Source organism: Convolutriloba macropyga, chromosome 5 (assembly GCF_964194025.1).
Source record: "Convolutriloba macropyga chromosome 5, txConMacr16.3, whole genome shotgun sequence".
NCBI classification, from domain to species: Eukaryota; Metazoa; Xenacoelomorpha; order Acoela; family Convolutidae; genus Convolutriloba; species Convolutriloba macropyga.
In genome coordinates, this window is record NC_134472.1 from 50,983,137 (window position 1) to 51,000,447 (window position 17,311).

The 17,311-nt window shown below is 39.3% G+C and overlaps 1 protein-coding gene across 1 annotated transcript in view; it reads right to left on the reverse strand.

Moving 5' to 3' along the window:
• Positions 1–17,311, reverse strand: part of LOC142339444 (uncharacterized) — a 512,010-nt gene that overhangs the window by 105,282 nt on the left and 389,417 nt on the right. The window lies entirely within an intron of this gene.

The window sequence follows — 17,311 nt, forward strand, 5'->3', positions numbered from 1 at the left end:
CCTGAAATTCAAACTCCAACACTGGGTCATCAGAGTTTGTTGGCGGGAAAATTTGTTTGTCGTAAGCGCGGACAAAATCAACAAAAACTTTTACCAAAGAGGTCCAAGATTGAGCTGGTTGCTGAAACTGGGGGATCGGCATATGTGAAAGAATGAGACATTGCAATCAATCAGTTAAGTCGCAGTGTCGACGATGGAGGAAAAGAAATCTTGCTTGTTGTAGTTCTTCTTTTTTTTTCGTTGTAAGCCTACGGTTTTTTCTCAAGACACGCTTTTTCCTCGTGGAACGTTTTCTGAATGTTTTTCGTGCGGAACCTTTTGATTTTCTTCTCTGGTAGCCGGAGCGTTTTTTCTTTGATTTTGTCCTTCTTTTTGTTTTGGTTCTCTGTCTGGGTTTCGATGACAGACGTCGCCCCTTTTTTGTTGACCTTCTCTTTCTTTTTCTTCTCGAGCGACCACTTCCAATTTGTTTTTTACCGTTTCGCGTAAAGTTTTTTTCAGGGCAGCTTTTGGTTTTGTACGTCCCTCTATTATCCCTAGCACTTCAGGAACGGCTCTTTGTACCAAGTTTTTAGCTAAGGGTAGACAGTATCACTTTGCAAATGGCATCACAAAACTTTTCAAACCAAGACGCAGCGCAGAACCCAGCCCACTGCCGTATTGACGATTTGTTGAACCAGAATAAAAACTAGGATTTGCTCGTGAAGAAAGTATGCGATTAGAATGGTATTTGACGTCCAATCAAGAATTGTCTACAAAGAAAAAATTTTCCGCCTTTCCCCCGCTGACGGTGAAACAAGGCCTTGACAACTGAATCGCTTGACAATCAATATGAGTACTGAACTGCAGGTTGCCCATCAACCCGATCACAAACGATTTCTTAAGATGACCAGTTACCTAGGCCCTCAGCTGCAATGCCTACTTGCTGGCGGCCACGATGTCTATCTTCGTCATACATAAAAACAACTAGTTCAGAAGCATAGAAACGTCCCAGAATTTCTTCACCTTTGTTATCATGCAGTACATAGGTTATGGGTTCACAACGATTACGCGGAATGGACACTCTTGCAACAGTAAAGACTTCATCTGTAAACCGCTGCTTATAACCTTTCTGGAAGGGCTTTCGCTGAAAAGAAAAGCGAACAGTTTGTTTTTTCCTGAACATTTTTTTTCGCCCAAACAGTTTTGGTGGCGTACGATACCTCTTCATACCTGAATTTGGTCTTTTATTGTAAGCATTGGGACTGTTTTGCAGAACAAGACCCATAACATGTTCCTTAGAGACGTCTGCGGGAGCTAAACCGATGCTTGAGTTGACTCGAGCGTTTATCAGCCTCCCAAATTGTTGAAGATGACCCAAATATCGACAAGAACAACTTTCTTCAAAAAACTTTTATAAAATATTTTTCAACGTCCGCACGAACCGCTCTGCAATTGCACTTTTTGAAACACCATAAGTGCTATAAACTTCAACTCCTAGCTCCGCACAGTGTTTTCTAAAGTATCCCTTGAATTCTTTCCCTTGATCTGTCCAAAGTTTTATGGGCACTAATGTTTGTTTTTTGATATTAATTGTCTTTGGAAAAGCATCAAATGCTGCCTGAGCAGATTTTGATTTCATTGTGCGAACTCGTAGAAAACGTGTTAACACATCAACTGCAATCAGGAGATACTGTACGCCGTCATTTTCCTTTGAAAATTTATCCATAAAAGCGACATCAACGGACCAAATATGGTTCACTCCGAGACTTCTGACTTTAAGTCTTTTGAACTTTTGTCTTGCACCTTTAAACTTTGTATACACTTTACTACTCTCCAAAAACTCTTGCACTTTGGACAAGGATAACCCGCTGGCTTTTCTCAGACTAGAAATTCTACCATAAGCCGCAGGGTTGTTCAGCGATGTATAGATTCCTTTCAAGTAACGATACTCAGCTTCTGAGAGTCTTTCCGCTTTTTTACCGGCCTGTTTTTTAGTTTTAACAGAAACCATGCTTTAAAGATTTCAATTCAGTATATAGAAATTATGAGTAGAACAAAACAACAACTGTCACTCAAGACTTGGCTTGGATGAGCTAATTTTATCGTCAATGACTTGCATCGCCGACTTGTTTAGGAGCAAGGACAATAAATGATCAACTTTTTCTTTTTTATCGGCACCATCAATAATGTTTCAACAATTTGACGTTCCATCCAATTCAACTTTTTATTATGAATCTGCAAATTCTTAAGAAACTGTATCAGGTCAACAGAAATTGTAATGTCAACCTGATCGCCCGACTGAAATGAATTAGATCCGAGGAGTAAGCGATTACTAGATTGGCTGAAAGAAAGACTGGGATTGGAGTCAATCAGAGACAAAAGAGCTCGCATGCGATAACGTTTCAGCGTAGCGCCATCTTTTTTTCTGACTGTTGATTTTTGGGAGCGTGGACCTCTTTTCTTTTTTCTATCCAACTGTTTCAAAGAAGAACTGACAATCGTTTCTTCCCTAACAGGGTCGAAAGAATAGTTTCCTTCAATATTTCTTGACAAGTTGTCTTGTCTGATGTTGTGAGCAGCTGACTCGTTGTCGTGCTGGTTATGTACAGGAGTAATTGAGTAGTTCAACAGTTCTCCGTGATCTTCTTTATTGACATCCGTTGTATTACAGCCATCTGTTTTTGGGACAGAGGAATATGACCTTTTGGACAGTGGCTGCATTGCCAGCAAATTTGTATGAATAGAATTTTTGGCTCTTCTTGTTCTTTCAGCAACGCAACTAGTGCAAACTCAATAAACTTTGACGCAGTATTTGACGAGGCCTGCTTTGCTCGATATGACATAACAATAAGCATAATAAAAAATGTTAAAATAGGGGAAAAAATTTTATCGGATTTTGTTCAGCTCCAGTGCATGCAATGTTTAACTCACATTTTGCTGATCATTTTTGCCACCACTCGTTAGTGTGATTGCACAATTTTGGTAAAGTTCAGGGATCGAACCATGTATTTCGTCCACTAGAATAGAGCTGTTTTGATGGAGGGTAAATCTGTTCGAAGAGACTTGTTGAAAGGAGAGAAAGAAATGGGTACACTCCCCGCGCTGAGGCACCGGCTGTTTTTGACTAGAGTCTAACGACAACTGGCACTGATCATCTGTTTCATTTGCAAAGGAACCACTGACTGCTCTCCTTTGCTTTGATTGCGTGTCAGATTATACTAAATTATCTTTTTTGCTACATACAGTAGTATTGCAGATGTAGGTGCAAAATCTCAGACTATCGGGACATGACCGAATGGAACTCTCATGCAATGTTTATAGCAGCTGTTGAGAAACGCAGGCGTTGCAGCCTTCAGCTCAGAGCCTAAGATTTTCAATTGCTTACCAATGCGTGGTGATTTCGTGAGAACGATATGTGTTGTGCCCTTATCAATGGTAACCGAATAACGGCCCTGTTGACAGAGATTGTGTTTAATGAAAATTGTAAAGATGTTTTTATGGCTACCGGTTGTCGTCAATGTAGCGAAAGCCTTGCTCTCCATAACTTCCTCACCGCAGTCATCAAAAATTAGCAGCTTTTTCTTTTGTTGGTAGCCGATGTTGCTGTGCTTCTCGGAAATAGCATGAAGCTCACTCAAAATAAAGTCGTCAACACAATTTTCATCGTTGCTAGCATCGCTGTTGTGTTTAAGGGTATTCATGATTGAATTTTTTGACTGAATGCAGCACCTGAAAAAATCGTAATAAACAGGCTGCCAGTAGCGATAAATGTAAACAATGTGTTCAAAGGGTGGTTGGAAAACTCCCTGTAGGACAGTAGGAGTTGATAGCATTGAAAGGATCAGCTGAGTTTTTCCAGTTCCGGAGCTTCCGCAAACACACATAAAAATACGCTCTGTCGATGATATTAATCTATTCATTACTGCTCATACATGTGGTTGACTTGTGCTGCGGAGTAAACGGGGGGGTAAGTAACAAAAAAGTCAGACAATATGTAATGAACATAAAATATGCAGTTTTTGGCTCACAACTGAGATTGTCAGAAGCAAACGCCAGCTGGCTACACGCAATTGAATCCATCACAATTACAAAAAAAATTGAGTATAGGAGGTAGCACGGGTTTTTTCTATTGCACAGCACACAAACTCTCAAACATTATGCTGCTGTGAGGTTTTTGCTGCTTTAACATCTTGAATCCTGTCGGCTCCGTCTATTTGATCAACAGCATCATCAATGTCAGAATCGCCAGCTTTACTACCTCTCTGCAACTTTCTAACAACGTGAACTTCAGTGGTTGGCTTCGGAGCAGGCACGAGATAGCCGATACAAGTGCTCAACAGAGTCAGATACGTCGTTTCATCACCGAGTCAGGAATGGTAAGTTTCATCACTTGTAGAACCCGCGGTTGCTTTCTTTCGACCAGAGATCCCGCTCTTAGATAACTTTAGAGACTCAAAAGGTAACAAACACAATCACAATGCATTGTGCGAAAAATAGAATCTGTTGATTTGGCCAAAAAAAACGACGAGTGCCGAGTCTTGGTTTGGTAAAGACTGAATATTCTTGAACATTGCAATCTTCAGTTACATTATCTCCGCCAATTTTGTAAGACGTTCTTCCATGGCTCAAATCTGTTGTTTGTTCTTGTACATTAGAGGACCGCTGCTGATGATTAGTATCTTTCATAATTAAAATGAGAGAGCACGTGCTGAATGGGGTGTTCATTTCGTCTCTTACCTCTATTGGAGCATTATTTATTATATCTCATTAGGACTAAAGAAAAACAGAGAAAAAAACTTCAATTGACATTGATTGACAGATAGGTATAGATTAGTATCAAAATGACAAAAAGTAGCCTCAAATATCCAGAATTTTGACAGTCAAAAATCCAAAATTTTGACAGTCAGAATTTTTGTCTAATTGCATTATTCAATTGATTGCAGTATCATCAATCAGCAGCGTAGTATAATAATTCTATTGAGTTTTTTTCTTTAGTTAGTTGAGTTGAGTTGAGTTGAGTTGAGTGAGTTAGTTAGTTGGATTCATGCGTGTGTGTGTGTGTGTGTGTGTGTGTGTGTGTGTGTGTGTGTTGAGTTCAACGAAATGGATGAGGGAAAACTAGAACAAATGTCAGACGTAGGCCTCCAAAAGACAAACGCTTTGATGTTGCTGCGCCTTAGGTCTTTTTTGCAGCGGATGATTTGTTGTTGTTTGATCAAAAAGTTGAATACTATTTGGACGCAGTGCAGTGGACTAACTGGAGGGATACACTCTCGTTGTCTTTGACAGTAGAGCTGACACGCCACAAAAAGGGGCGAACTTGCAATTGGACGCATTGAGTTCAATCTTTTTTCATCTACATCGTGCTCGGATATAGTCATCCTCCTGCTCCTCTTCCAATTTAAATCAAAGTGGCTGCTTTCCATTGATGTCGTTGTTGTTGCGTTAGTTCCTAACAATTTCATATAAATTCCGCACGGCGTCGCACCGCCAGAAGATTGCGCGCCATCCGAAGTCCGGGCAGCGCGTCCGCCGCCGTAGCCCCGCTCGGCGTCGTCCGCGGGCGGCCCGTCGTTCGTTCGGGCAGCGCGTCCGCCATTGGCGCCGTCCGGGGACCGCGCACCCACGTCGTCTGCGCGCGGTCCGTCGTTCTTCAACTAAGAATTAAAACAACTGCTTTTTTCTTCCTCTACCTGTTGTTGTTGTTGTTGTTGTTGTTGTTGTTGTTGTTGTTGTTGCTGTTGTTCTTGTTGTTGTTGTTGTTGTTGTTGTTCTCTAATCATCTCGTTGTTCTCGTTGTTGTGAATATTGTGTTTTTTCGCTATAGTTGCAAATGACGGGGAGCCACCACTTTAGAGATTAGGTGACAAGTCGTGCAAAATACTTGTTTGACACACTCACACGCAGTCAGTCAGTCAATTGAAACCAGGCAGAAAATTTGTTTGTAACGATTTTTGTCTTCAAAGCATCTGAAAAACAAAATACTTTTTTTCTATTGAGAAATACAGGGCCTTTAATGTGAAAATATACCAAAAAAATTAGTTTATGAAAAAATGATGTATATCACGTCCATCCATTCTTCCATCTCATTGTTAACAAACTCATCATTGCTGTTTTCTTTGCTTTTTTTGTCATACAAACAATTATCTATCGAAAAAATTATTGTTATCAATCAGTCAATCAATCAATCAATCAATCAATCAACCAACCAACTAAACAACCATTACAAAAAGGAACTTGATAATGAAAAACTGCATAGATAGGCGTATGATCTAGGTCTTTGACAAATATTCTTCTTTTATTAATTAATCTATCAACAACAACAACAGTAAATTTTGATTAATTTCCCTTGCACAACGAAAAATTAAGAAAATTAGGTAGAAACAGGAAAAGAAGCGCCATTTTTAGTAACAAAAGAAGACAGAGTACAAAAACAAAAGGAAGCGAGCAGCTTTTTTTGGCAGCAAAAAAGCGAGCAGCTATAAAAAATAAGTACCAAATGAAATAAATAAAAAATGTAAAGTAAAATGTAAATGAGTAGCAAGAAATAAAAAAAAGTGTTTTCCGAAACAGCAGCTTAATAGATAGCATCAGCTTCTAATTAACGTCAGTAGTATTGATATTGACTGCATCATCTTCTTCTTCAGCGTCATCATAGTAACAATCAGGATCACCAGCTATTACAACAGCTTCTGCCGACGACGAGGTAACATTTCTGTCTCCCTCCCGGCAACTTGTTGTTTGGTATCATTGCTTGATCCATCTCCCACGTGTTGAGATACACAGGCTACTCCCGCTAAGGAGTTGTTGTTTTCTTCATTTTCTTCTCCAATTGTGTAATTGGAAAGATTTGAAAGATCAGCCGAGCAATAATGTCGAACGTTTAGAGTGTTATTGGCAGCTCTACCAAATTGATTTTGTTGAAAACGGTTTCGCTGCTGCAACAACGTAGCAGATGGTGCAGCAGTATATGTCACTGGTGCTGGTTGCTGACTTTGCACTGGAAGCGAATGAGAGTCCATTTGAGCGGCAGCCGCAAACGGTATCTGCTGTGTGGAAAGACATGACCTAGCTGCAACGTACGACTGATTATATTCAAGTAAATGTGCGTTGTTGTTGTTTTTGTTGTTTTGGTTGAAACAATGCAGATTGAAATCCAAAGTTGCGTCCGATGCACTATCGTGCTGTGGACAAAAGAACTGAGATGAATTTATTTGGCTGTTGTTTTGCTGTTGTTGTTGTTGTTGTTGTTGTTGAGCGAACCGATTATAAGCATTCTGGAGCTAGTTTTGAGACAAATATGATGTTGCCGCTTGTCGGTAATTGTAGATTGAATTGTAATAAAAAAGCAGGCTGTCAATGGCTGGCTTCAAACCCCAAATACTATTCTTTTCTGTTACGGAGAAAGTAACAATGCTCTTGAAGATTCCTACACGCGATGCGTCTAACTGTATTGTCAGAAACAGTTGCTTGCTGCTCACTGGAATTTGTGTTTCGCAACTAAAATTGCTGATACGCTCAAACACCTCAATATTGGTTTCAATATGCTGCTACAAAAGCGGGTTCTGATGCAAAGATGCATTCAGGACCGAATCTTTTGGCCAAATGCGAACAAAATATTGACTAGAAATTGGTAGGAGAGCCATTAAATCTCTCTCTGAAAAGACCAAACCTTTGGTTATGAGCAAGGCTGCTAAATAGGATAAAGTTGCGTAGAGCGCGTGAAATTTGAGTCAAGGATACATACTACATCTTTAATTTATGTATTAAGCTGTTTTAAGAAAAACCAAAGATGTCATGATCTAAATTGCTGTCCATATGCACAACACTATTTTACCAAGAATTTTATCTGCAGTTCAAACAGGCACTTGGAACGGAGAATTGGTGCTCTCTTTGGAAAATATTTGTTCAAGTCAGCATTTGCGTCATATGTAGAACTGAACAAGTCGAATTGTTCCCGGCGCACAAGAACACAAGGTTGTTTATTTTTTATTTGTCCAGCGAACGCAGCATAAACAGAGAAGGGACACCACACTTGTATTTGAAAGAACTTGAAGCCTGATCTCATCTCTGAGCTCGGTAGTTGAAAACTGAAATAGTGCTTTACGCGTGCTACGCCTTCATCAAGTCTCCAGTTTGTTGTAGTAGCTGGTTGGGCATTACTTGTAGATGATTGGGAGTCATCTCTACAGTATATCATCAAATGAAGATGGTTCTCGCAAAGGTCCGGTGCTTACTAGTGGACGACATAAGATTGCACCTTTGAGGTGAATTTGGAACACGATGTTGATTCTGTGAAGTTTTTCGTGTCACATACACTGCATTTGGAAAACTGCATTGTTTTAGGCAGTTAAAGACATGGGCACCAATCACAAACTCAATGTGCTCACGCCGTAGCATCACACAGAGCTCCTCAAAAATGTGATCACATTGCTCTGTTGCTCTATTCCCACAATCATTGGTGGGGTAGAACACAAAATGCGCATAATTCCTGGTGGCACCTTGACAAAACTCTATACCATAACTCTGAGGAATCAGTGCCCCCTGCATCACAGTTAATAATAGGTACACAAATGAAACAACAAATGAAAACGAAAAAAAACATATAAGTGCGGTAGTTAGTAATTAAACAATTAGATCTACCTACAACTATCAAAAATCTAACAGTTACAAAAAATTGCCTCAAATTGGCAGTTATCTCTTCATTCGATTCAATCTTTTGTACAGTAAAAATCAACGAGTACTGTCATCCACAAGACTAATTCATCAGATATGTTTGCTGAAATACAATACAGAACTTCGAGATATGGTATACAAACATAGAGAGACAGACAGACAGCCATGAGTCTCTGCTTTAAAAATGATCATCAAGTGCTCCTCTTCTTTTGCAAGATATGATTAATCCATCAATCATACTAGCGTTTCAAGGTCTCCATAACTATACAATTGCTTACGAGAAAAAGTCGAAGTTGTTGTTGTTGTAGAAGTGTTATCATCTACATTTGATTTAGATTGCAACCTCTTTTTTCGGGCGGGCACTTCCTCGACCACGCTTCCAAAGTGAGAAGTAGAAGGGTTATTATCTCCAAAATGACTTACCTTTGCCGGCTTGTCTTTTGAAATTGTCGTGAAAGAATTGTTTCTCTGAACGGAAATTGGTGTATAATAAATATTTCGAGAGCTTGTTGGTAAAGAGGGTTTTCTTTCATACAAAACCGGATACTGCATACACTTTTTTGGTCCATTCAGTGGTAAGACTGCAGTCATGTTTTCCCTACTTGCATTAGAAACCAGGAGATCGGGAGGAACGGAGTGAACTTGCGCAGTAGTCTGGAGAGTTTGGACAGTATTTGAATCGTGTTGCCACCTTGTAGCATAGCAACAACTGCAATTCAAGTCAGATGAATTTTTGTTTTCTTGTAAGCGTGTTTGCCCGTCCGCCGCAATCCCTTTCCCAAGAACCTCGGTCGCCAGTCAATTTTTCGATTTCCTTTTAACGGCTGACTGAATTTTCTGTTTTCGGGACCATCGGATATGAGTAGCATCAATAATACAGCACACAACGACAGATAGCAAAATTAACGAAAGGATGAACAGGAACAATAAAACATAGTTTGCGCGCACAATAGAGCTGACAATAGTGTCATTATATAGATCTAAGTCAGCTCTTTGTTGGTCCTTTCGCCCGCAACAAAAAAACCCATCAACGCTGATGCAACAGCCCATATTCTTCATTTGACAGGAGTCGACCGCAATGTAGTGACAAGTCAGTTTTTCTAGATAGCTGTTACATGACCAGTCTGTTATCGTCTCTGAGCTCCAATGTTGAGTGCTGTCTGACTTGGTTTGAGACATAGCGTTCAATAGTCTGAAAACAAAACAAAGTTTGTGCATTGTTTGCAATTTCTGTTCAAAAAATAAACAAGTGGAGAAAAAAAGTGTGAAAAGAAATTAATACTTCAAATTGAAAAAATAAAGAAAATTTAAATTACTGTTACCAAATGCAAACTGGCTACATTAATGTTTGAAGTTGGATAAGAAACCATAGGGGACAGATAAGCCAGTATCAGTATCGAAGCAGCGTTTAGTACAAGTTATCTTAGTCATTTCTTTGCAAAACTGTGTTTGAATGCTACGCAACGATTGTGTTTTAACGCAACGACGCATTGAGCTAAATGGGGAGCGTAGCTCGTGCACCAGGAGAACCAGTTTTTTGAACTCTTCGATATCGAACGTTTTCTCAACTGCTCTGTTAATAGTGAGATCTTTGACTTCAAAAACATTGTACTCAGCTGCTGTTTCATTATTGCGTCCATTAAAACGGTAAAATGTTGGCCCACCACTAAAAAAATTATCAACCGTGACCGTTTTTGGAAATTCGTCCGTCATATCACCGAGCTAGGAACCGATAGGTATATCCCTATGAGCATCCAAACCACTAACTTGCTCATCAATGTACATTATACTGTCTGTATCACAGAAAAAAACGTTTTGAGGATTTCTCACTTTCGAAATATGCTGATATAGTATGCTTCGGGCGTGGGCGGTTGTAAAGGCAGCCAAAACAACATTAGATTTCCTCGGAATATCAGCCGCATCGTCAATATTTGGTACTGAAGAAGCATCAAATCTTCTTCCACTAGAGTTGCGTCAATAACGCGAGAAAAATTAGACTTGAAGTATTTTACGACATCAGGGTAATTGTTGACATACCTCGTCTTTGTCAGGTTCTCACGCATACCAAGATAACCCCAACAAGAATTGAGAAGAATTTTTGAGATGAAACGTAAGCCTTTGTTCCGCTCCATATTCTCCTCATTCAGTTTAACCCCCTCTTTGAGTTCAAAGTCGCGCAGAAAGTCTCTTCTGTGGCCACAAGTTTCAGTCTGATCACAGTTACACTCTACTGGCTACCCACTCGCTTCGGTTTTTATCTTCAAAAAAGTGTTTATGTACTCCCGAAATAAGTTTGATGAGCGTCTTGCAGTGCTCCATGACCAAATTTCTGACACATCAATAACGCTGTAGCCCCATCGAATCCCTAATCGTAGTTCAACTGTCTCAAATGTGCACCAGAAAGGCCTATCAAGGTAATCACTGTGCGAGCAATTGGACCCATCGATTGAGATATTTGCCTGCTGGGATTTGTTAGAACTAGTGGTTTCCACGCAATTCCTGCAGAGCGGGAAAAAAAGATTGGCATTAAACTTGAAAGGGATAATTGGTATCCAGAGATTCCTCGGCGGCAGAACAAGACATTTGATTAATCCAAAGTATTCTTCATCCAAAATTTTCTGTTCAACTTCCAAAAAAGGCTGACAATAAATGCAATCATTCGAACATGACGCTAGCTCTTTTCGTCGCTGAAGACTTAACGGATTTTCCGACATATTTTCATCAAAAACTGGAGCCACAAGCACAAAGTCCGGATAACCAACAGGATAAGGGCACGAAGCTATACCATACGGGTGCGAGGAACAAATATCAATATAACAAAACTTTTGGTTACAATTGTTTTCGTGCCAACGTGTGCAGAAATTTTCAGTCCGACCGCCAACAAAAGCGTCTCTGGCTTTGAGTGGTGAAAAAAACTCGCTACTGCTTACCAGTTGTTTCAACTGCGAAAAATAACAGTGGCCGTTAGAAACGGGAGCAAATTTTGCCGCTTCTTCTAAATCGTTAAATTGACATTCCCAGATATTTTGACATGACTCAATAACATAGTTTAAACCATCCGTCGTTTTGTGGGGAACTTTGTTTTCAATTTGAGATTGGTGAAACTGAAATCTTTCTTGAAAAGTGGTGAAATGAAGCTCTTCCACAGTCATTCAGATTTTCTTAATAAACTCTCCGCGATTTGGATAACATTTGTAGCTGCCGTGATAATAACAACCAAAAAACTCAAAAATAATTGCTCTGTACACAACTTTAGAATCGCTGATCCAATCTTGTTCATCGGAGCGCTCTTTTTTTAACATGAGACCATCTACACGGCACGCGCCAATTTTTTGCTCTCGAACTTCTTTATCGTTTTTTGAAGCAGAACCACCCAAAGAGTTTGCTTTGTAGAATTATTTCAAAATTCCTGTTTTTTTCCCTCTCGGTACGTTCGATCCAGCAGCGCCATTGATTAGCCGGGAACGAAGTTTTCTCCATCGACCGATATCCGTTTGATGGTAAAATCGCTATAGAGGAAGGAGGCATGAACAGTTGTCGGTATATATAGTTACAGGCTGATGCAGCAGTACATGCTATTTGAAAGGGGTCAATGTTGTTGCTTGTTTTCTTAATCAGTCGTCAAAAAGTGGTAACGCCTTGTTTCAATAATTCAACGTCTGACTGGCAGTATTTTTTTAACTCTAGCTGAAAGTCGTAAACTAGCAAGTTTTCCTTGTAAATTACCTCTTGTTGTTGATGCCACTGAATGAAGTGATTAAACTCCTCAGTATCTTTTAGGGAATTAACGCCAAACAGACACCGCGGCAGGAACTGTCCGGGTAGGAAGGCAAAATCTGGTTCTTGGCTTTCTCTTGAATTTTCATGGCACTCTCTTGGTAGCGTCCGTGCTGTGCAATTTAATCCTTGGAGTTTTGAAAGTCTGTCATCTCTCCTACTAATGCAGTGAGGGCAATCAGCGGAAACTATGTTCACTAAGCCGCATTGCTGTCCATTGGGGCACGAAGAAATTGTAAAAAAGGTGTTTTACCTTGAAAAGCTGCAGATGAAGTAAGAAAGTGGGGGAAAAATCCCTTCTCCGTCTCTTCAATAGTAAATGTCTTTAAAAATTTCCGAAGAGGGATAGGTATGAACAGGTATGAATCAATAAACCATTTATTTTCCACTTTGAGTGACACAACTTTATTGCCTCTCAGAACAATTTTTGGAATGATACTTTGTTTCTGATATAGCCACTCCAAGATTGGCAGAAAGTCGTACCAACTTCCAAAATGAGCAATGAACCATTCGCACTTTCTGACACGCTCTTTGTTGTCGAACAACCAAAGACAAAAATCGTTAACTGAATTCCAACCAACAAAAGACTTCTCAACTCCGGAAAATGATTTTGCAATCAGAAGAACCGGTTTGTGTACATTCTTTTGTTCGCAGCTCTGATCAGTTTCAATGTCAAAGATCCAAGTTTGTTTGTCTGGCACTGCTTGCTCTGCTTCTTCTTCATGTCGCGAGAAGGAAGCGTCAGAATTGGACACTGAATTGAAGAGGTTACTCCTCTTTGATTTCTTGCTGTTAAAATTTCCGTTATCATCATCAACAATCGTTCTTTCACCAACATCAGTCTCCAGGGCTACACGTGCCCGTTTTCTGGGGTTCTGTACAAAACACTCGTGTTTCTTTCCTTGTGAGAAATCGTAGAATTGAGAACAAGTTACGCATCGTTTTTTGCTGCATTGATGAGTGGTTGCCAAGTGCCGGGAAACAGTAAGATTGCACCCAGGACATTTGTAGAAATAAGAGCAAATACGTTGTGTTATATGCGCATCCAAGCACAGCTTATTCTTCAAAATTAGTCCACAAGTTTGGCAACGATACATAGAACACATCTGTTGTCCAAAAAAATCAGTTTTGAACGCAGTAGAAGCCCTGTTTCTGCACTTTGGCATACGACACTCTGTGCACGAACTGGCTGCACACAAGTGTTTAACATTAGAAAATCCTTTATGACAAGCATAGCAGAAAAACCGAACGCTGAACAGGCCCTTCCTTGAAGTGATTACCTCAACGTGCTCTGCGTCTGAGTTGTACAACAAATCAATGTGCTTCTCCTGGCCGTCGTTGAAACTTTTAAAATAAACACCCATGAACTTTGCATCGTACACAGTTATGTTGTATGGTATTAGAGTTGCTGTTTTGGCCAACATAGAGAGATCGCCAAGAGTCGATTTCTTATTCGCGCTGTTTTCGAAATCAATGTCCGAATTTGAAAACGGTTTCAGTTTGAATATCAACTGCTTTTTTTCCAAATCCTGTTTCTATTTTTTTGAAAATTGTTTCTTTGCCTGCTGTAATCCGTTATCTGCCAGAGCCATGCCTACGCCTAGTGCTGCTAATAAGCAATTATTTGATTCATCAGTATGAATAGATATAACTTATCGCTTCTGTGATATGAAAGTTAGTACGTCGGGGATAGTTCGATTATGAATTCCGCCTGTTTTATAGCCAACCATAGCAGGTAAAGACACCGATAACACATTCACTTTCATATCGCTACTGATATCGAACCCTTCGTTTGAATTTAAAACACGCTCTATTTCATTTAGCAGAAAATCGATGTTAAAAACAGCCGCTTCCTGAAAAGGTATATGAACTGGGTAACTCAGACTCGGAGCATTTAGAACCAAGCGCATGCGGTGATTAGTATTTTTGTTTTCACGGTTTAATTCTTCAATGAAGAAATTTATCAAGTGATTAAAAATGTCTTTGACTTTGTCAATTTGTGTTTCAATACCTCGAAAACTGACCTCGAAGTCGCGACTGACCGCTTGTAAGGAGCTTCTTCTTTTCGGTGTTCGTGTTATTTGATAAAAAGTTGAGGGATCAAAACCACTAGCTGAGCTCAGGTCTGGTGCTTCTGCTACAGTAGCGTTGCTGGTGTTGCCATTATTGTGTGTGTCTTCACTTGACATGATCAGTGTCTGAAAACAGGTATCAAATTTAGAACTTGATTCTTCAATTATTAGTTTTAGGCGACGGTCTGTTTGTGTGGTTTATAGAGAGAGAACAGTCATCAATTTCGAACAGCAAAAAAATGTTAGACATAATTCGTGTTCTTTTTTAAATTGAGACAAGAACAAAGTATTTTGTCATCATAAAATAATTAGAAAACTCGAGTACAAAAAATGAGCTTATCAGAAAAGACAAAAGAAAAAAGTTTTGTTTGGAAAATGATTAGCGGCATTAAATATAGAAGCATGGGTGGTAAAAGATTGGAGCAAGTTTTACTTATTATTTGAAAGCAACAGTTAAAGGCACAATATAATCATATGTTGGCTGGTTTCTGAACATATTTGCAGGCAAAAACCGCTGCCATATAAAGACATTCTTTGGCTTCAGATTTAGAGGAACCACCAAGACAAAGAAGTATTTCTCCAAGTTTTTGACAGATTCGTTCCATCAGATATGTCATGCTGAACCACTGAAAACCAGTCAAAAATTCTTTGATATTTGGCAGCGAATGAAGTCGTAAACCTTCGTCTCTGAGGCCTTTTAAAAGCTGCACCGCCTTCACATCGCTCATCTCTTTTAATCGAATGCCTTCACTTGCCTCCATTAGTGAATCGTTCCAGGCCGCAATACGTTTGTCAAGATAGACAACCCTTTCATATGCACTGGCGTGTACATTCATTTCACTGAAACGCAGCTAATACGTTAGAAACCGCAACAACAAAATCAGTTTGATCAAGTTTGATTAACGATTGATTGGAAAGATATCATTCAATTCTTTTGAAAAAAAGTCTGTCCAATAATTGACACGTTTTTATTCCTCTCAAAAAAGCTGTAGATTAAACCCGGATATTAATTAAAGTACTTTAATATCAGTAAGAACACTGTGAACTATACATAATATTTGAAGGTGAAAGATAGGCAAACGAAAATTATAAACGTTCGAAAAAACGTTATAATCTAGTTTAGGAATAACCAATCTGGGATCGTCGCTGGTTTCTGTGCCTGGTTACGCTGTCTATATTCTTGCGATAAACTGAACGCTCTTAAGCTGAGTGCTTTTGCGTCATCGTGCATGTCAATTTTTCTGTAACAATCCGCCAACTTCAGATAAATTTGTTCGAGAGTCTTGTTCAGTCGATTCTATTGAAATAAGGAGGCGAAAAGTCTGACGATTCTCATATGGTAGAGCACATTTAAAAAAGCCTTTGTGCTGTCTAGGTTTCTTAGAGCTTCTATCCATGTACATGATCCGTTATCTATCGAAATGGTAATTGGTTGATGTGACAGCTCCAGTTGACGAACAGCTATCTCAACTTTTTCGTAAACTTCAACTTCTTTTGAGCAAGGCCGGTTGTCGGACATTGCACATGGTTGATTTCCACTCTGCATTTTGTGGTCTGAAAACAGAGAAGTTTCTGAATTGGTGATCTTGTGAGAACATTTGTTTTTTTTTCTAATGAGTTTTTCTAATGAGTTTGTTTTTTTTTCTAATCATTCATCATAATACTATTGAAGACAAGGTGGTTTTGAATAAACTTGCTTCTTGCAGTTGGTCGTTGAAATTAAGAATCAGAAAAAAAATTTGGTAGCAAAACAACTAAATAGTCAATAAATGACTGAGTGTCTTAGCATAAGATGAAAAGTAATACACATTTGAAAGAAGAAAAAGCGTACAATAATTTTTTAGACATAACGAAATCAGCGCAAGAAAAATGAATTATGGTAGGTTGAACATTTTGCAATGCTATGGTTTGGCAGCGAAGAATCAAGTCTTCAAGAGTCACATTCGAGCATGACAGCATTTTCATACAAAGTTTCTTATATACTTTTGATCGCCTCTCGTCTTCATTGTCATTGAACAGATCGGTTTTTGCTTTGTACAAAAAACCAAGCATCCAACAATAACGCTTGATGTTATTTGTCTCCGAGGAACCTATGTTTATTTGGAGAGGTAGGCTCTTTAAATTAGCTATCATGAAGTCAAAAGCCGTATTCAATTCTTCTCATGTTGCAACATATTTGAACTTCGCATAAGGATCATCACATTGACCCTCTGCGACAGCTTTGAGTATCATATTGCCCAACGATATTTGATTTGATTGTTTACTGACAACTTCCTTAACTACGTCAATCCCAAATATTTGCGCTATCTGGGTTATTTGAACATTTCCACTATCCTGAACAAAACACAATAAAATTATTGAGGCTCAGCAAATTATCGAAGTGATTTGTTTTTTGTATTTTTAGGGTTCGATACTGCCCATCTCAATACAGTACAGTATATGTCATCCTTGAAAACATGAGGTGTTTTTGAAGCAAAAAGGTTCTTACTTTTAACGTCTTCATTGTCATTAACGTCTCGTCATTAACGTCATTAACGTCTTCATTGTCCAAGTCAACAACTTCAGTGGTAGAACTCGCTTGTTGGGAGTTGTCGTCGACAGACTCTTCGATTTCAATCCGGGTAGAATTCATCATCCTCCAGTGTAACATGAAAACCGTCCGGTTGCCTTGTCAAACGTGCCAGCTTCACAGCAAGATTATGGCCGCGACTAAAGTCAATTGCTTCGCAACTCACTGCTTCAGAAGTCAGAACTGACAGAAGTCATTGATACTTGTCTAAAAAACACAACACTATAAGCTTGTT